Source organism: Lepidothrix coronata, unplaced genomic scaffold, assembly GCF_001604755.1.
Source record: "Lepidothrix coronata isolate B3197 unplaced genomic scaffold, Lepidothrix_coronata-1.0 Scaffold7, whole genome shotgun sequence".
In the NCBI taxonomy this organism is placed as follows: domain Eukaryota; kingdom Metazoa; phylum Chordata; class Aves; order Passeriformes; family Pipridae; genus Lepidothrix; species Lepidothrix coronata.
The window spans coordinates 7358844-7381028 of NW_016690187.1; the positions used below are offsets into that span (position 1 = coordinate 7358844).

General features: G+C 37.2%; 1 protein-coding gene across 5 annotated transcripts in view; it reads right to left on the minus strand.

Moving 5' to 3' along the window:
* Positions 1-22185, minus strand: part of OSBPL6 (oxysterol binding protein like 6) — a 96223-nt gene that overhangs the window by 71337 nt on the left and 2701 nt on the right. Inside the window, exon 2 of one of the 5 annotated variants that reach the window (XM_017838230.1) lies at positions 10879-11012. The exons of the other annotated variants lie outside the window; for them this stretch is intronic. The gene's annotated coding sequence lies outside the window, so the exon portion shown is untranslated. The remainder of the gene's footprint in view (positions 1-10878; positions 11013-22185) is intronic. 5 annotated transcript variants of the gene reach the window in all.

Genomic DNA, 22185 nt, shown 5'->3' on the forward strand with positions numbered 1-22185 from the left:
TCTAAATAAAAATATTATCCAGCAACTTTAACATAAGACTGCAATATTCACAACTGCAGGACAATTCAGCAGAGAAGACAGCAAGACAAGGATGCATTATAAACTATTTATACATATTCTTTGAAATTTGATCCAGCCAAATACAATGATTAACCCAGCCTATCCTCTAAATGGGTAAGTTTCATATCAAAGCACAAGTGAGAGAAACACCAAGTACAATATTCCTAGTTTTCCTTTTTCTGTGCCTATGTAGCAAATATTCAGCTACCTCCCTCGACTTCAAAACATTAAGCAAAAACAAGTAACTACTACATATGTAGAAGTCTGATATTGTTTCATTTTATTAAAATGTTTGCATGTTTTCTCAAACCATTATGAAACTATATAAGTTTGTCCATCACAAATACGTATTTTCTTCTCTTCCTTTCTCCTCCTCTATCTCCTGTCGCACTGTGGCCTTCACCAAACTAGAGTGGCACTTCAGTAAGTCCCTTTTCAAAGGGAAAAACTGCTGATTTTTGAATGGCTTGGGACGACTGGCAAGACCAATAATAGTGAACGTAGAACATAACTCTAATTTGCACAAAAAGGACTCAACAATGGCACTGATATTGGCAGGCTTTTACGTAAGTCATTGTAACAGTATCAATGACAAGTAGTAAGGTCATTTTCTGTGACTTCTACATTAAAGAGACCACAAGAACTTCGCTTTTTTATGGTCTATGCTTCCAAGTAAAAGAGCTGTCACTAGAATTCTGTTGCCTTCTTCCCCTACCAGTGCCTTTATATATTTATGTGGCAAACATCTCCTCACTATCCCAAGTGAAGTAAACTGAAAGCTAACAGTTCAAAGAATTTAGCATAAAAGAGAAGTCTACCATATATTCCACTTCATTAAGTGAACTACTGTTGACAGTAGCTTTCATTAATTAGAGATTGATTTTCAAGGGGTTTTCTTTATGACTTCATCCACTAGACAAATAAAAGACTACAAAATGGAGATGCTAGGGAATTTCATATCCAGATTCCCAACATTCCCTATTTTTATTCTGTCCTGACTGTCATTCTCATTTCAAATCTTGGGTTTCTTAATAGATTGATTTTTTTTTTCTTTCTCTGAGTCAGAAATGACTCATCACCTAACTTATGATGAAATATTCCAACGATGGTACATTCAGTCAAGTGGAATAGAGCCAAAGTCTTGAGGCACCATTTCCTTGAAGCATCTTCCAAATAGAAATATATTATCTGTTCCAGATAGGCATAAGTTACTACTGTTTCCTTTAAAGCCTCTAATAGTGACTTTACTGCATAAAATAAAGGAAGGGGCAAAATCGCTACAATGTTGAATCTGAAAAATAATGCAAGACAAAAAGAATTGCAATAAAAGCTCCAATTCCTTATTCTATCCTGAACACAATGCACTACAGCAAACAGCAATTTTAAAACAAATCTATCATTCTTTACTGTGAGGAAGCTTGGTTATAATGGCATTTTCTAGGTAGTCCACAACTATTCATCAGTTCAGCTCTCTTGGATCTAACTGCTGGGTACGTTGTAGAGCATAGTCTCTATTTAGCCATCATATATATGGACCTGCTTGGACAACCTGATATGAGAAGTGGTATTTAAAATGCCTGTCATTTGACTATCAGGGAGACTAGTCTCTCTTTCTTCCAATTGCTTGGGAACTATAAAATGCAATGGCCACTTCCAGTACTGAAACTGAGGAATTCAATGCAGCATATTAGAAAGTGAAGAAAAGGGGAAGGTAGTCATTAGGTCAGCACTCATCATCTTCAAAACATTCACTGCAATTAAATAATTAACTCAGAGTTCCCCAAAAAAAAAAAAAATCCACCACCAAAACCAAACCACATCCCAAGATATTAACTACTACTCCAAGAGAAACAAATACTGCATGCAATTACATTTCTCTCTGTTGATATAATTACTAAATATGGGAGCTAATTAAGATGTAAAACCAAAGTGACATTCTACAACTAAAAAACAGGATAGAAGCAAGTAACACCTACATCTTGCAGTATTTTCCCTACAGACCTGTATCTAATGGTATGCTAATAGTGTAAGAAGGTTGAGCTAGCTCTCTTTGAACTGTTTTTTCAATGTAATAAGGGCAGCAGTTTATGGATCTGCAAATATCCAAACAGCCCTTATCTAGCACTTGAAGAAAATGATACAATACCATGCCAGGAAGAAAAAAAAGGGAAAAAAAAGCCCTTTCAATATTTTTTTCTTATGCTTGGAAAGAAAAGAGAAGTAAGAGGCAGAAATTAGGGGAATCTGGGATGTTTTACAAAAGTTCCTAAATTTGTATGGTTTAGTGTGCTTCCATGCCAGCATAAACCCAAGATTCATCATTTTATTTATAAAAGGAATCTTAGTAATTTCTATCCGACTATGCTGGCACACCCATGTACAAATACCAGAGCTGTAATTCAAAACTTGGGAACAGTCAGAACCCTCTGGGTCACGTTTTAAAAGCAAGCTGACAGCAACCAAATCTCACTCTTAACTAACACCAGTTAGTGGTCTACCATGTCAAAAAGGTGCTGGTGTTACCGACACAACCAATAAAAGCTTTCCCATCACAAAAGCCATTGGGACTACTGCCACTCAGTTTTGCCTGAAAGCCCCTGGAAAGAAGCCATAGCTAAGGAACACTGTGTTTGCATTATCCTCCCTCCTGAAGATAGTTAAGACAGAAGAGCATTTATGACTCACTGCCTATGCTCCACACTGCAGATACCAGGGATACTCTGCAGTGTCCTAGGCTCTACAGTCACACAGAAAAACCCAGAGTTGTAGTCACAGTGACCCTAGCTATTCTAATTTGGAACATTTTATTCATGCTGAAATGTTTTAGACTTTGCCTATCTGGTGGGCTGAAAGGCCACAAAAGCCAATTATTACAGAAATACTTTTGCTCTAATATTCAGATTTTAATTCTGTAATATGAAAAACTGCACCCTAATTAAGATGATTTAATAAATGCTTAAAAACAGAAGTGTTGACAAAACTTCAGAAAAAGTGAAAAACACCACCACACACATATTGGGACACACTGTCTTTCTGAACTACAGACCAAGGCTGCAGTATGTATGGAGCTATAGGAATGAGGGGATAAACTAGCACCATCAGAAATGCCAGCACTTCCTGACCACCTACAAGCATCACCAGACAATTACTATGTAACTACTATTTCTGTGCGTGCCAGCCGTCATCACAGAACTTCAGATTCATTATCTAAGATGCATATTTCACACATGAGACCAAGAAGCAGAGAGGAATCCTGGATGCTTTGCATTCCTCAGAGATACACAACTCTAGTATATCTTGGTGCACAATATCACCTCAGAAAACTGCAACCAAAAAAAAAACCAAAAACCAAAACATTGTCTATGTATTAGTACAGTCAGTTCAAAGATATTACACATATACATATTTGTCACCAAAGGAGGTTCATTGAAATCAACATTGTCATTTAATGGGTCTCATTTCTTACTCCAAGAGATACAGAGAAAAGACACAAATCCTTACTGTGATGTATCACATTAAAAAACAGACTGGTTCCTAAGGAACACATCATATATAAGAGCAAACCCACCAAAGAGAAAATAGTGCTGTGAAGTACTTATTCATTGGAAGAAGCTGACACACTTATGAAGATTGAAACTGCTGCAAAGCTGCCACAAAGCTGCAGATGCTGCTTGCATTGCCTTTCTTGAACCAGAAAAGCCACTATTAGAGCCAGGACAAACAGAGCACATAATGATCAAATACATCATCTTTACACCTGCAATGCCACAAACCAAGTCTTTGAAGCCACACAGGAGATAAGGGTGTGACAGATCCAAGCTAAGGTAAAATACAAATCACTTAAAGAGCACCTTCACACTTGCCACAGAAAAATCATGACAGAAAAAAAAAGTCAAAATTATGTACCAATTGCTGTATTGCTACTTCTTCAGGAAAGCATTTTAGTCATAACTATTCCTGTACCAGAATGGAAAACTGAGTATTTTAAATATCATAAAAAATGGTTCTATCTTAGTATAGATAATCAAATTACTGTTTCTCAACAGCTCATAGCACCTCACATCCACTGCACAACTTTATTGCATTATTCAGTCATTTGTTATGCAGAATTCAGAAAGGAAGGAAAGGCGAATGGCACGTGAGTGTGAGTATAAACTCTGCTGGGGACATATCAATGCTTCCAAGTCACTGGGGTACCTCAAGACAGTGAAGATAGGTTTGCTTTCTCAGTAGTGTAATTCATGTTTTTATCTCTGTTATTTTGATACAATAGGACTCACAATGCTGGGCATATTTTTGACTTCTGGCCACACAGATGCCTTTACAGACGTTCGGGAATTATTGCCCACTGCAGAACTGCAAGTGATGTGATTCAATAATTTGGGTGGTTTTGTTGTCCACAAAGTCGAATTTGTTACCCAGTGTGCAACAAGCCAATAATTACACACTTGAGAGAGACACTGATAATTTATTTCAGAGTTGTGCAAGCCTGGGTGCTCAGTGGTATTCCACAAATCAGCACATCAACTATCAAAACTTTTTAGTATTTATACATTTTAGCAAACAAAGGAATTCGTGTTCATTTGCTACAAGTTACATAGTTCTCTTATTAATTAGTCTTCTGTTGGTTAATGATTCTCTCACTTCTCATGCTAATTAGTCTGCATGCTTAGTCTTTCTATTCTTTTGAGTCACTGGGTTCCTTGGGACCGTGAGTCAGTAGTTGCGAACTCCTCCTATTGGAATCAGCTGTCACCCAGTTGGAGCTGATTTCAGTACAACTGCAGTTTCTTCCTTATCTTTGAAGTTCCAAAGGATGTCCCTGTGGCCCATAAATTCTACGTTCTGTGTGTCCACTATCAGTGAGCATCCTTCTTCCCAATCTTTGTTAACCTCCCTCTAGGCCTGAGATCATTGAAGCATGCCAAGCCCTAAAGGCTAACAAGGCAATTCTACCAACAAGTCATTCGTCTTTCTAACACCTGGACATCACTTAGAGCTTGTTAGCTGCTATATGTTTCATGGATTAAATCTCCCTTCTTGCTGTTTAGGCATGAAAGTATACAAAGATCAAACACCAAAGAACATCCTTTCTTAGGAAAATTTTACATATTCCACATTTTGCAACAGTTTCTTCTGCTTCTGTCTTGTAATGTTTCTAAATGGAATTGGTATAAACAAAGAGTAGAATTACTGCAGATAGTACGGTGCAGATCAATTAGATTGTTGCAGGAATTACAAGTGGAGGTTTTTCTATTGTATCATGTAGTAGACTAAGTAAGACAACTATCATCTCTTCCTATCATTTAAAAGTTCCCCAATGCACATGAAAGTGCAGTTCTGTTCTGAAAGTTACCTGCAAAAAATGGTATGTTCCTTGACTGGTTTCAAATAAAAAAACCCTCATTATGTAGTGATTAAAAAAAAAAAAATTGTACCAATCCTAGAAGTATTGTATCCTAGAATCCTTGTATCTTGAACTGTACTGCACATAAAAACTCTGCAACCAGAACTCAGCTAGCACCTTTCAGTTATGACGTGCATTCCATCTTATTTTGTTCTGTATCTGTACTACATCTGCCACAGTAACAAAGTTTTCAGAAATAACAGGAATATATCAGTGAAGTCAAGAGATGATTCATTACCAGTGACCATATATCTCCGAAGAATTGAGTAAGATGGGGGAGGTTGACTGTAATCTGACTTTAACATCACAGTGACTCACCAATCCACTTGACTTGCATATGACAAGGCACTCCAGCATGGGAATACAAGCAAATAAATAAATAAAGCAGCCCAGAAAGTCCCTTCCCAATCATGTTAATGGCAGACATATAGAAAATGTATCAGGAATTCTACTTTTATCTAAGAAAAATAATAATACATAGAGATCTCCTGGGAAATATGGGATCAGAAGAATAGAAAGATTACACAGGCTGCATGTAAAGGAGATAAATGGAAGGGAAAAAAAAAGTTCTACAATTACAGAATGGTCATTTGCTTTTTTATAAGGAGATTATCATGAATTTATTGTTTAAAACAAGAAATTCTAGGTACAGCAGTTAGAATTTACTGAACAATCTATGAAATAAAAAGCTTTGCAAAGTATGAAGTAACCAATTTTTGTATTAAACAGTAAATAAACTCTTTTCTTAAATATATATATTTTAGTCAATAGACAGAAATTATGAATCTGTATATTCACATACCATAAAACAGATCTTGACTCCAGGGTAGAAGGGAAAAAAACCAAAACAGTCCAGTAGAATTTATTCTATTCCCTAAATGATAGGGAAATTACGCTAGGTCTCCCTGCTTATTATTTATAACATTTATAGAAAGATACAAAGAATTTTATCTATTTAACTACACTTTAGAAATGTACTGTGCTTCATCCAAATGAATAAATAAAAATCTCTATTTATATAAACAGAGATGCTTTATCCTGAGGACAGCACACCCAAACACAGTACTTTCATTTTACTTAGAGATGAGTCAATTTTGGTTTTTTTAACTAGGTGGATCCTAAAATTAACCTCCTAAATTCTCACCTTGCCTTCAAAACATCAGACAGTAATATGAAGAGATGTTAGTCAGGTTAAAATATAGACAGGACGTGAACAGAAGTGGATGCCATGAAAGTAGAAAATAAATTCATGTCAACTATTAAGCCACCCAGAGGAGGGAGATGAGTTTTGTTGTAGCTGGCATTAGAGCTCTGTAACTTATAAGCCAGTGCACCTGATTTCTAAACCAAATTCCACATGCACAAGACTGCTGTAGTCATTGTGAGTGCTGGTAGTAGCAGCTACATTAAAAGCAGCTGACAGAGTACTAGAGTGACCAGCAAAAATTAGATTCAATATATTAGAACACACATCAATATAACAGATTTTGTTGATCCCATCAAACCACACTACTGGGGAGAAAAAAAAACAACAAACAAACACAGCCTTAAAGATTATATCATCCATAATGAAATTACGTAGCAGAAAAGCTGTCAAAGGAGAACACAAACTTCTGGACTAGCAAGGAATACCTTTCTGTACAAATTGAAGAAAGTAGCACCCAAGTAGCAGAATAAACTAACTCTTAAGGAGATTTCAGGTAGTTAAAATCCAAATACATACACACAGCCCTTTCAGGAAAAACACTGAAAGAAGATACTTCATGGAATTATAGAATGGTTTGGGTTGGAAGGGACCTTAAAAATCATCTACTTTTGATATTCGTTATTTCCTATTTAGTTTGTTGTTGCTATTTTCTTCTCATGGCTTAGTTTTTATTTCAAAAGATTTCCATATAATTCTTTACGGTCTAAAAAAAATAGTCACAGTCTAAACCTCTGAATTGTTCTGAATTCTTTATAAAGCTCAAATGCTCTGAACAGATGGAATGAATACTTCCTGCAGTACATGAGCTATCCAAGAATTCACAGGCTATATGTGTATAAAACAAGGAAAATTAGGTGGGTTAACAGCAGGAAAGTAGCTACAGCATCCCACTATGGATGTAGAGACGTTGAGTGTGAGCCCTTTGTCTGGATGGGTGCCAAGGCCTCCCCACAGTTATCCTAGCTGTAAATAGGTAGGATAGCTTCATTCAAGCTGAGAAGAAAAAAGGCAGACAGATGTGATACTAGCCATATTGCTCCCCTGTGTGCTGTTGGCTGCAAAATACAAGTGGGCCTTAAACCACGAGATCGATAAGGCACCTGCATCCAGAAGGGATCTTTGGTAGGTTTCGTATTAGGGAAACCTACCCAAGTATCAAAGCATCAATAAGTCTGTTGATTTCTTTATAATTAAAAATAAAATTAAAAAAAAATTAAAAAGCCTGTATTACAGATTTTTCAACAAAGACAAATCTCATTAATAAATACAGTTCATACAGTTTTAATGTAAGAGCTATTAGATGCTAAAAAAAAATATTTCCCATTTTTACCCCTTTATACTGCTCTTCCAGCATTGCCCATGTTTTCTCCCTTTTTCCTTTTCTAAGTGGTTTTATTATGTTTAAATGCTTCTTCCATATTGACAATCTTGTCTGTTGGATTTTTTCCATTGCTTTGTTCCTCTATCCAAAATGCAGAGCATCCCCACTTCTCTTTCCCATAGGATTCCTTTCCTTATTCATGCTACCTTTTTTTTTCTCTACTCCTCTGTTTACTCTGTGTCTTTGCTTCAGCAGAAAAGAGTCCAAGCAAAGATAAAAAACACATGGGAAGCAACAACATTCCTTCGCTACTCCACTGTTTTGTGCATGGAAGCATGCCATTTGTGAGGGAACAGAAACAGAAATCCCTGTGGCATTTGACAAGGATGTTATGTTGCTCGGGCAACCATTCCTAATTGCCTTTTGGGATGCTGAGCAAACAAGATGGATTTTTTTCTGCTGGTCTGTATGAAGGTCACAGTAGCACAGGGGCAGCGAACACAGGTTACTGCTACAACAAGTGAGGCACCGAAAAAATATACATCAGGCAGCCCTGTATGCAATAACATGTCAACCACACATAAAACCCAATATATGCTGCAATTAAAGTCATGTAAGATATAACTGTACATAAGTTGTCATACAAGACTACAACAACTACTATGCCAGAGACAATGTTATTCTAGACTCATGCTGAAAGCAAATCTCAGTGTTTCTCCTGGCCTGAAAAATTAAATACATAAAAAAAGCTATTTATAACTTATATATATATATACATATATATATATGTAACAGTATCCTACAAGAAACAGATTGTCAACAGCACTTTGGCAAGGCACTATTAACATTCTTTAAAGACTGGGATGAAAAATTTTCATAAAATAAATGTCTGCTGAAACAAATAAATGCAGAAGCTTTAAGAGCAAGAGCTACTTCCTCAGAGTTCCTCCAGAGGGTTCATCTCAGTATATGAATATTTTGCATCTCAAAAGAAACACACCATATGCTGGGATGGCTTTTTTTAACTAGGAAACTCTGCCTTATATTTTTGGAACAAGCAAGTTTTTCCTTGGGTATGTTTATTGACATGTTTCATAAACCTCAAATCCTTAACTGAAAAAATAACCTACTTTGGCTGTATGAAAAGCAGCTTTTTTTTTTTTAGTTCAGAGACCAAAAGGAGGAAGAAAGGAGAAATTTCATGTAATGTGGGGGGAAAAGACCATTTAAAGATCAAGACACACCAAAATGAACATTTCATTGCAAATGTATTCAGATAAAATTTCAGCTTTTCAAAATTTTCTCCATTTTCCCTTTTATGTAAAGTATTTGGTAAATTTAATCCAAATTCAATAACAAAGACACAAAAATCGAAACTTTTTTCAGAGTTTAACAAACCGATAAATTGCAGTTCCTAATCCAACAGTCCAAAATCCTCTGGATCCCAGTATTGCCTCTATTTTCTGCCTGGCACACAGGAGGTACAGATCCACCTGAAACTCTCTGGTTTTCATTGCCCCTGGAGCCATGCAGAAACTTACAGCAGATCCTTTAAGACTATAGCAGAAAGATGAAAAATTACCCAAATTTTTCTTTTAATCATGTTTACTCTGTTTTCACTTCAGTCTCTGCCCTGTAATACAAAGGTTTCCCCAGCCTACACCCATATTACTGGAAGCAAAGTCTATCCTCCCTGAGTTTCTCCAAACCTACACTTACTGTAGCACGCTATAGCAAGCACATATACATGCCAAATATATGGTCCAGGAATTGACTGGACCAAGTAAGGAGGGAAGGATGTATCTTAAACTCCCTGCAACACTTCCCAGTCCAAGAGCAGAGGAAAAGTGTTAGTAAGAGCAGTGTGTTGTGCTCCCTGCTTTGAGTTACTGTCAAGGGCAGGTAGACTTAATCTACCACATCCATCCTGTGCTCACCTTTCACGTCGAGGAGAGGAAAAAAGGCAACAAAAAATATTTCAAAGCCATTAGCAGTACTCTAAGGAATCTTGACTATAACCCTTTTTAACCCTCATGGATCATCCCAGTTCCCAAAGCTTGAGAATAGTTCCCAATAGACAGAGTAAGAGATGTAACTGTAGCAATTTCAGGTACTTATTTATCCACAACTGGTCAGAAAGCTCTGATATAGTGTTTGTTTACCTAGATTTGCATGTACTTGCAATTATTTTTTCTTTGCAAAAATACTTCCTTAGCCATAATGGGTGGCTCCTTCCACACATTTTCAGGCATTTTCCCCTGTCCAAGGAAAGAACTCCAGTTCTCTAACATAAGAAAGTAGATTTTACCAGTGAGAACACTCGAACAACAAGACCATCTGAGAGGCCCATGTCACAGATAACTGACTATCAAAATGTTCTGCATCCTAAAATGTTACCACAAGCACTTAATACACCAACAAGGTCAGCGATATCCCACCATTAGCACTCATGGGCCTTCAACTTTCATAAAACATACTCGAGAGGCATTTCCAATTTCATAATGACACTTTAACACACACAATATAAATAGATATGACAAAACATTATTATTTAAGCCTGAGGGAAGACACAACAGGAGTCATATTTCTCTATTATTAATTATTATGCACTCTGAAACATTAAAAAAACAAGTGACGTTGGTGGACTGTATTCAGGAGATAAATAACAGGAAAATTAAAGTAAGACTTGTCTGTCCCTACAACTATTACTATTGGCAGTGTGTTAATTTTCTGCAGAGCTATGTGAGAAAATGACTTACAACTTACACATTACTTGCACTAATTTCGTGTTACAAAGGAAAAAAATAACTTTTGTGGATTTTTTTCTATTTTCATTCTGTTTTCAATTATGAGCTAATTTTTGGAAAACATTTTTGCTCTTACAGTATTTATGTGCAGGCCTCAAAGTTTGCAGCACCTGTAGCTCTTCATCTACTTAAGGAGGACTTGAACACTTCAAATCACAGGGCAGAAATATTACAGAATCACAGACTCTTGCTGCACTTGTGTATCCATGACTATTGTCAACATAAGAAATACTTTTTAAGGACTTGGTACTATACTTAGAAGTAGGAATATAGAAAGATGCCCAAAATAAATAAATACATAGTGTAAACTATCAAATTATTTTGAAAGCCCTGTTGTTTTTATATCAAAGATTATAAACTGAAATGTCATACAATACACCAGCACCAAAATGAACATGAAATCTCTAGACATCATATAGAGACATACATTCAAGAGAGAAAGCATACGTGGGTCTATAAAAGGGTGACCTAAATTAACTCTGGTTTAAAGACAAAAAAAAGACCTCGAGCAGTAAGCAGCTGAACATAAATAGTCATAGTCACAACATAAATCTGGTTGTTTCAATTACTCTCATAATGATATCTCAGAAGGAAGCAGCTCACCATTCACCTGCAATTCTATTAGGACTGACTGTCAACCCGAAGAGGAGGCATTTATTACTGTTAGACAGGACACTTAAAATTTTCTTTCATGATGACATCAGACTTCATTCTTGTATCATTAAATCCCCTGTTGCCAGGATTCCATCCACACCTCCACCTTTGCTGTTAACAGTTGCCATAAGATTTTATCTGTGGTCTTGGCCAGAGCCAAGAGGATGTGCTACCTGTCACAAACTCCAATCAGTCTTCATTAAGTATTCCACCTCCCTCTGCTCACTGACTTTGACAAATCAGGGAGCACTGTTCCCACTCAGAGTTTCTTATTCTCATGTAAGATGTTGACAAATTTGGATTTTCCAGAACAAGCTTCAACAAAATATGGGCAGGATTCTAATGATAAACTTGCATGAATAAAACTGGTGACCAAAATACAAGCATCCTCTTCCCTCTTCAGGGGAATCACACATGTTTATGAAACAGAAGATTTATGTACCACCACCAAAGCAGAAAAATGGATAGAAGGGTTCACTTCATATTTTGTTGGCCATGAAGACCTAAATATAGAAGCACAGAATAGTTTGGGCTGAAAGGGACCTTAAAGATCATCTAGTTCTAACCCCCCTGCCATGGGCTACCTTCCCCTAGACCAGGTTGCTCAGGACCCCATCCAACCTGGCCTTGAATGCTTCCAGGGAGGGGGCAGCCACAGCTTCTCTGGACAACCTGTTCCAGTGCCTCACCACCCTCAAGTAAAGAATTTTTTCCTTGTATCTAATCTTAACCCACCCTCTTTCAGTTTAAAGCCATTACCCCTTGGTCCTGTCACTACAGCCCTTATAAAAAGGCTCCCTTTAGATAATGGAAGGTGCTATAAAGTCTCCCTGGAGCCTTCTCTTCTCCAGGCTGAACAACTCCAATTCTCTCAGCCTTTCTTCACAGGAGATGTGCTCCAGCCCTCACGATCTGTGTCAGAAGTTGCAACTCAAGTCATCAAGTTTTTCTGAGCTTCTAATGCCCTATAACCCATGGTTTGAAGTACAGCATCTTCTTTTTAAGCTTCCTGTTGAATGTTCCTGATTTCTTAGTTACTGAGCAATCTCCTAACATTATCCAACAGCAACATCTAGGCATAAGAATAATCCCGAAAAAAATACTTCATGCAAGATTAATGCCAAAAGTATAAATGATAAAATGCTACTATATTAAATATCATAAAAGATACCATAAGAATAGAAATATAGATAAAATTTCTCCTTCCGCTCCTTGTTACCATTCACAAACTATAAAAACTCAGGTTAGGGCAACTCAGCATTTGTAAACTCACTAGCACAAAATGCGTTGATTCTGAGCCACCTATCATCTAGACAGTGAAAATATATTTTGATCTATTTACACATAAATGTTATCCCCCAAAAAATTTTATCACCAGTCATAATACTGTCATTATATTAAATAAATATGCCTTCAGAGACTTATATCAGAAAACTGAATTACACAAAATCATCCAAGTTCTACTCAAAAATGAGACTGTTTTTCAACTGAAACTATTCACTAATGTGCATATTGCCACTGAATGAATAATGATACTTTTCTTAGCCACTTTTCTTTTTAAGGCATTTTGGGACAGTTTCGTACCCCAACATCATAAAACATTTTGTTAATGCTGACACTTATTTTATCTCAATATTGACTTTCAAGGTCTCTTGCAAATTTTTTTCTGCCTTCACAGATCACTCCAACTGTAAGGGCAACACTAATTTTCTTAAGTAATTCAGTTTATTCTTTTGACATTCTTCAATCCTTCATAATAGCTGGTAAGTCAGCATTTAGCCAAATATGTGTCAGTAACCTCAGCCAAGATGCCCATAGCCATTTACACAGAAGAAAAACTCCCCTGCTGTATGCAATACCTGTCCCAAAATTAAACAACAACAGAAAATAGCAGCAAAATGATCCCTGAAAGACTACCAAGCAAATATACTACGGAAGAAAAAAGGACTTGTAAGGTTAATTGTATTAATGCTACATAGTGACAGCTGACAAATAAGTGTTTTGGGACAGCTTCCTGACTATAAAAATTCCAAAAGGCTGATTAACAAGGGGAGAAAAAGCACTGTAGATATTCGGCTTGAAATTTCAGTGGTCTGGAAAGAAAATCTCAAATTCATCTTTACTTTTTCTGATTTTTAACAAGCATCCTGAAACAGGAAAATTGCATCTATTCTACAAAGCAAAACTTTGCCTATGCATTTGAAAAAAGTTAGGACATTTAATTTTTTCTTTTTCTTTTCTTTTACCACATTCTAAAGCTGCCCAGGGTGCCGGTCTCCACTTCCCCACCACTCCAGTCAGACCCTCAGCAAGACAACAGGCTATGAGTTTGAAGTCTACAATGCATTCCTTTCAAATATTTATGTTTTAGTCTTCAAAAGTATTTGTAAACTGTCTATCCTGTCTTGTCATATTTTAGTTTGTAAAAATTAAACTGACCAAACCCTGCAAAGTATCAACAGTTAAACACTGACAAATTTCAGTGATTACAAAGATAACAGAAGCCAGCACATTTCCAAATGAGCAAAAAACTAACCCATGATAGGCATTGTTTTCAGTTTCTTACAAAGTTTAATTTCCTCAAAAAACATTCACCCTTTTAACTTGATGTACTTGAACAAAGGCTTTAAACACGCACCATGGTTCCATCATTATTTGAGTATTTAACTCATAAACACAAGCAATGTTTGGCAATGAGAATAAAACGACAAGCAGTAAGTATACACTATAAAAAATATAAAGATAAATTAAAATTAGCTGTCTGGGAAGTACACAGAAGTCGGAGAAGACTAGAACCTTCACACTTCCTCATTTATCCTTTAATGGAAAAAATTGACATTAGCTGAAAAAGTATTGATTTTCTGTGCTGTAACCTGTGGGAAACTAAAGAATTGAAAGTCATTTTTGCAGAATACTGAGATTGTTTAAAAAGAAAAATTTCAGAAAGGTCTGACTGAATTACTTTCTGGATCTCACAACACACACAGACATTTATTTCTTTTCAGACTTGTCCTTCTAAACGAGAAACTTGCATTTGGATGTTGCACCATTATGTTTAAATCTGCTTCAGCATGGTTGAAATGTATAACCCACCTCGACAGAATGACCAACCTCAAGTGCGAAAATATTTCACTTGCTGCCATTAAGAAATGGCACCTTACACTGCTACTAGGCATAAAGACCGGTAGGAAAATAACTGATTTTCCTTGGTATGCTTACACTGTGAATATTCAGGCATTTTGCTCTCAAAGGTTTTTTCCTCTCATATTTCCCAGCCTCTGACAATACCTGCCAAGGATCTCCTGAGGTGCCTAAGGACACCCAGGAGAAGCACGGAAGACTGCATCAGCCGGGATGCAGGACTGGCAGCTGGAGAGAAGAGGCACGGAGCATCGGCAGCCGGGACAAGGGGACATACCCTGAAGGATGGGTGAGCCCTGGCACAGGACTGAAATTCAGAGAGCAGTGAATTAAAGGGTAGGGAGTGACATGTGGAGAGGCAGAATGACAGAGGGCAAGAGCTGAGGAAGCATGTGTCAGTGCTGGAAAGCCAGAGGTAATGAACATACCCCTGGTGCATTCGGCTTTAAAAAAATTAGTTTTGAAATTAGTTTGTACTCACTGCATTATTTATAAGAAATTACATCTACAAACAGATTTAGACAGTGTTGGTGGTTTTCTGAGTGTTACATCACAAAGGTATGACACAGTTCTCATGGCAAACTTCCCAAGAATCAGCCAGGAAAACAACTATGTGTTCCTCAAGGTATCTGTAGCCTAAAGAGCAGTTTGTTTCCATCAGCTTTCAATGTGGAAATGTTGCCATAGTTGTTGAAGTACAGAATCTCTGCAGCTGCTATGCCCTCCACAAGCATGTTCTGTGTGTCTCAGGACTGAGCACAGTGTCCACAACCAGACAAAGCAGGAGAACCAAAGGAAAACAGATAGAGAGCTTACTATTGAACCCATGCAGTGGCATCAAGAAATAAAACTTCTTTGTTATGAGATATTGCCCTTTTTCTAGAGAGAGCTATGAGCCTAATTTACATCAATGACAGCTTAAATAGTTCTGGTTTACTGTATTTAAAACCCCTTCAACTGATGTAAGCTGTCATACTTCTGTTGCCCTCAAGGGAAATTCACCATGTTTATCAAGTCCTCATTTTATCCCTATCTACCTATTTTTCACACAGCATAATTCCTTACTGCATCTTTTAAATTATTCTTACTGACTTACTACAAAAAAATACATGTGCAAAAGAATGAAGAAAACGTAGAAGATGCTAAAGTCGATGTATTTAACTTCACAAAAGAATGCTGTGTACCTTTAAAACAATTCAAATACGAAATAGTATATGGAAAAGTAAAGAGAAACAGCATACATTTACGACTGACATTGGATAGTTTTATGCAAAATTATTGAGTTAATACACTCACAAAGTTAAGAAGAAAGCACAAAAATTTTCAAATACTGAATAAATCAAAATTCTAAAGAACATTGAGAGGGAAATCTAATAATGAATATATCAGAAGTTAATTATACCAGAAATACTGTAAGGTGGCAGAGGATAATGATATCACCCTTTATTTGCACCACGAGCTGGCAGCCAAGAGCCAGTACAGGTCTGGATTGGGCAGGCAGCAGTATCAGAGCTGGAGGAAATGATCCTTCCTCCCCCACCCCATGCACAGCCCTTGTACATTAACAGTGCATTAACAGTTTGAGTAACATCTCAACTATTAGAATGTGCACACATCATAGAGGACAAGTATATATTTGGAACTATAAAGGCCATACAGTTAGGAGAAAAATGAGACACTTGGGAAGGCACAAAGTATCAGGAGAACTATGAGCAGCGATCTGTTATGCAGACTCTGGGGAACCAGTCTGGGCATTGCAACTGGGAAACTCAAAACCTAAGGGAATTAAAAAAAAAAAATCACAACTTTAAGAAAGGCCAAGTGATTACAGCATGGCTGTTTTACTCAAACTTATCCTTTGTAGATTCACATTATATTGTTTTGGCCAAAACACTATAAAAAAACCAAAGAAATTTATGAATAAGATTTTGTAAATTTTAAAGGCAAGAATCTGACACTCTCTCCTCTTCCTAATGTAGCTTACAAAACTTAAATTTGTAACACACTTTCTCTTCTTTAGGCAGATGGACACACATAGCAGCCATTATGGAAATGGTAGGAGCTATTAACCCAAGTTGCCATTATTACACTTTAGAGCAACCAACTACTTTGCAGATCCAACCACAATCTTTGCATCACCAGAAATGGAAATTAAAAAGCATATAATAGATTATTTCTGAAGCTGCTTCTATCCCTAAACTCACAGACACTCCACAACCATGTGGAGCTATTATAGTCCTGTAAGGGTCTGAGGGTTAGTCAGTTGGGCTAATTCTAACCCTCATCTCTGGCCCATTTTCAGGCCTGCCCCATTAATCTTCAATCCAAATCAAAAGAAAACACAACCATTATTGTATTAATTAGAGACAGAAGCCACTCTAGTTATTCATTGTAAGCTCTGTCACACAATGATGACTGGGCAGGAGACAGAGTTTGCAGCTACTAAAGAAAATACCTTGTTTCGGTTTTTTTTAAGACTATTTCTCATTGCAAAAAGTAATTGCATTGCATTGCATACTGCAAACTGACCATGGGTTTTACATGTAGGCTACACTATCAGGCATTAGGAGAAGGGAGAAAAGCCTGCTCAGTGGAACACCATATAATTTACATTTAGCTTCCCGCAGCATATTTTACACCCACACAAACACAGGTCACAGTTAAGGGGAGTTATAGAACTCTTTTTTTTTTTCTTCAGTCAGAGAATGCATTATTTTTGCCCACAATTATGTCACTCAAGAACATTAAACCATGTAGCAACTATGTATGACCTGACTATAGGTCATACATAACTAGAAGTTACACAGTGACAGAACACACTTCTGTGTTACAGAACACAGCTGTCAGGCACAGGCGAACTTGGAAAGAAAACTTGCATCCAGCTGACCAGAAGAGGGGAAAAATGAGATGGATTTTACACATTCCTCAACCACTACAAAGATAGACACAGAATTTGTATGGCTACAGAGGTAACCTTCCAGTACCAGGGGCACACTGATACTTTACATCCAGACTCATCCTCTGACTACTCTATAGCTCCCTTTTAGATCATTCCCATCTTTCTCATTTTTTGCAAATATCTTATGAAGCTCATTTTCCAGAAACAGATTAAAACCAAGAAACACAGACTTTATACAGGAAAGAGACATAAATACCTACCAGAGGGATGCATATGTCATGCTCACACTGGGGTCAGAGGGACCTCAAGATGACTCAACACCAACTGCCAAGTTTCAGATCTCAGCAAGCGGTTTTATGTTGAAGCTTCTTCCTTTTAACCAAGTATCATTTCCACCACCAGCCACCATATTCTCACCCAGCTGACCCACTCCACTCTAAAAGAAACATTTATCACTAAACTAAACATTCCACTTTCCAATTTTCAAGCTGAAAGTCCCTTTATCTGGTACCTTTGCTGCCATTTCTGTAGTTCTCCATTAGTGATTCTGCCTTTCCATTTTCCCTAGATCAATCCTTACCAGGAGACAACATGACAAACTAGCATCCTGAATATAAAGGTATAAAAGAAAATAAACTGTTCTCTATCATTATCCTAAATGTTTTCCTACTCTAGAAACTAAATTAATTGAAGAAACTTTTATCTTGTGGCCAAAATCTCAAAAATCATAATCTAAGAAGATGAGCAACAGTGTTTATTTCTCTCAGGGTTTATTTCTCACAGGGTTTATTTCTTTACCACTTCTCCAATCATAGTGCCATTTCTTTTCAAACAAGATTGAATTTTATTTTCAAAAGCAGAAAGGAAGAAATAGTTAAAAGCTGTTTTCCTGAACAAGATCAAAATGATGTCAGGCACCCCTGAGTAGGTTAGGCATAAAAATCGTCATAGAGTAGAAGTGGGGACAAGAGGCCATCTGTAGTCCCACTGCAGATGCAGTTTGACCACATGGGAAGAAGAATCATCAGCCTGGTACCGTTCCTGTAGGATGTTCAAAGAAAATCCTCTTGACCCAAATCCCATGTAAGATCACCGTATCCACACTGGATTTGTCACAGGGGAAGAGGATGGTGGGATAGCTGCAAGGATAGAGAAACACCACTGTATCACATAATTTAGTAGTGTTTTATTAAGCAGGATGAGTGTGGCATTTCTATTCCAGCTTGTCTGCTCCAGGATACTCACAAATCAAGGTCCAAGTGACACTGACACCAGAGACCCTGAGGAACAGAATGCTCACCCCAGCTGCTCAGTGTGTCAAAGTCCTGACCAGTGGCCTGGACCTCGCACAAGGCTGTTCCCCTCCAGCTCAGCCTTCCAATTGGCAGAGGTATGTGCATATCCCTCATAATGCTTCCCCACACATGGGGCTATTGCTTTAATTATTTATTCCCTTCTCATTTAAACTGTCAGCATGAGCCATCAAAGGTCTCATCAATTCCATGGTCCATATCTAAGGTCAATTAGCAGTCATCACTAAGGTTTCTGTAATTCTTTGGTCTCCCACTTCAAACATGTTAGAGGAAGCATGAAGTTAGCAACTGCTATAGAACAAATTTCTTCTATTGTTTTTTTCATTTTCCAGGATTAATCAGATCAGTTAGAGGTGGGCAGATGTAGCCAAGGTCTCCTCTATCTGAGCAGGTAGCCTTCACCCCATGGCACAAGTTTCATACAGCCTCTTCTTTGGGCAACCTGAACTTATTACATTTCTCAACAGAAAACTTTTCACTTCATCATCTGAAAAAGGATAACACATTCCAAGATAAGGTATCTTGAAATCGATCTATAGATTGTTCTCAGACAAATGTTACTTACTTCAGGTTTGCTTGTTGTCATAACAAGGCAATCCCAGATATATGCCCTACTGTCCTGATGTAAAGATCTAACACATCATTTTAATACCTCTGCATCCTTCACAATCACAATTTGTTAAATTAATTGGAAACAACAGATACTACAGAAAAGCTTCGTACCACCAATACAGCCTTTGCATTAGAGAGTGGGACTTCATTCAATACCACAGAGATCACTTAATTCAGCCTTGTAGGTAGAGAACCCATCAGTTCCTTTGCATCTCTGTTTGGACTAAAAACGTGAAATTCAATAGGGGCTAAGCATGATTTTTGTGATTTCCACATTTTTCATGAGAACTGAAAACTACTGGGGGTTTTATGTAGTTTATAGGCTAGAATAATTTCCATCTCTCAATTTCCACCGTAAGAAAGGGAAAATAAAACACGTATTTTAGCAGAGTTATGAATGCAAGCAGTCAGATAGCACTGTGAGAGATCATAACCAAGACTGAACTTTCTATTTGCTAAATTCTGGGTGGATTCAGCTTATCCATTGGATTCTCAGCATCCCAAAATAAGGAGGAAAAGATTCATTGGAGTGGAAGGAGGGCTTAAATTCCAAAAATGTGAAATATTTGATTGAGGAACACAGAACCTTCAAGATACGCCTAGGGACTGCACTCTGATAGAAGTACAGGTTCCATCCTCCAGCAAGAAGACAAGAAAGCCAAGTTTCCCCCCAAAAAATTAGTTTTTTGGTAGAAAACTTAATCTTCAAATCTAGTGCAACATGACACCTGCTACCTAAAATTGTTGCAATTCAATATTAAGCTCACAATCAATTAGAGACTTCTTTCCTTTACACCTCAAATTAATATATCCATTATTTCCTTTATGAGATATGCTCTCAATTAGTATTAAAATATATTCACTTTTAAGGAACTAAAAATAAAAAAGGAATTATTTAACTTCATTTCAAAATGCATCTGTTCTCCCTGCTACCGTGAACATTTCTAAGAATCATAATAAAGCTCTCCTAGTTTAAGGAGTTTACAACTGCCATACATTCCAGACCTATCCTCTTACTTTTCTTCTTCCTTCTAAACTTCTCTTTTTAAAGTTATAGGTAATAAGTAATGACATAAAATCTTTTTCAGTTTCTGAGTTGGTGATGGTGGGGCTCACATTGAAACCATTTAAGCGACCAGCCTGTAGATTTCTCAGAAGGAAAAGTTTGGAAATTCAGCATCTCCCTACCTGCTGCTACCCCCTATGTAAACAGCCCTCAGCAGATAGTGACACATTTCACTTGGAACCAGCTTATAAACTATCTGAAATTCTGTAGGATTAATATACATATGCAGAAAAAAAATAATTCAGAGTTTCTGAGTACCATCTATTTTTCACTGTTAATAGAAAATTATCAATTTTCTGGGTTTCACCTTTCATGCCAAAACAGAATTACAGAATAATTCAGGTTGGAAAGACCCTTCAGATGTCACTTGGGCCAACCCTGACTAAAAAAATAAAAACAACAGCAATAAAACCAACCCTGCTTTTTCCTCTTTTAACAGTTGTCTCTAGTATTTTGGCACTGTTCACTTTTTTCCTCCCTTAATATCTTAACGGTCTGTGCAGCCCAGAAGTTTCCCTAAAATACATGAGTTTGACTGTCTATACATGGTAACTCTCGTGGTCTTCTCTCAGCTTCCACATTTCACATTTAGCTGTCCTCCCTTTCACTGGTTTATCAGCTACCAGCACCAAAATGTTCTTCCATCCTTTTCCAACTCTTTTTAAAGGATCAACCCCAAAAGAGAGACATGCCAGAAACACCATTCGTCAGGATATATACAGCAGAGGCATTTAAAAAAAACCCTTTTAACTGCCTCCATGCCTGTATTCTGACTTACAGGAAATAGCTGAAAGTTGTGGGTTTGTATTTACAGCTAAGAAAACTGTGGTATGGACATGGTGACATTATTTACAAACATAATAACACCACTCATAGCAGGAACTCTACAAGTAGGCCTAGGACAATAGCAATAGGACAAGGAGTAACACCTTGTAGATTCAGACTAGATATAAGGATAAATTTTTTTATGATGAGGGAAACACTGGAACAGGTTGCCCAGAGAGGTAGTAGATGCCCCATCCCTGAAAACATCCAAGGCCAGGTTGGATGGGGCTCTGAGCAACTTGGTCTAGTTGAAGATGTCCCTTCTCATTGCAGAGGGTTGGACTAGAGGACCTGTAAAGGTTCTTTCCAACCCAAACCATTCTACAGCTCTATAATTACATATTCCTTAATATTTCATATTACAACCAAATTGAGTTTGTTACCTGGCACCTTGTCACTAGACTTTTGGCAGCTGGAGTCTCCCTATCTATGACCAAAGACATGTTTTAAATCTGCCAAAAATCCAACATCCCTCAAATGGCCTGAGCATGTTCATCTTCATTTGTGTATTATAACTGTTGCTGCTTCCTTCAACACCTAGAACCTTGATATGGCAAATTCAACACCAACCTCCCCCCCTCCAAAAAAAAAGTAAGTATTTACTTTAGTATTCCAGTGTGAAGAGTTTTTTTAATCTCATTAAACTTAGTTTAAGAAAGAAACACAAGACTGAAGGAAGTTTTTGGAGAAATTCCTTTTTTAAGTATAATTGCCCAGAGTAAAATTTCTCATGAAAATTATCTGCAAAAACTGCTGCCTTTTCTCATGCTAGGACAGTCAAAAACTTCAAAACCACAAAGCATTTAGTTACAAAGGAAAAAAAAGAAGGACACAAAAAAACCCTCCCAGAAATCTCTCAGAATTGTTTGAATT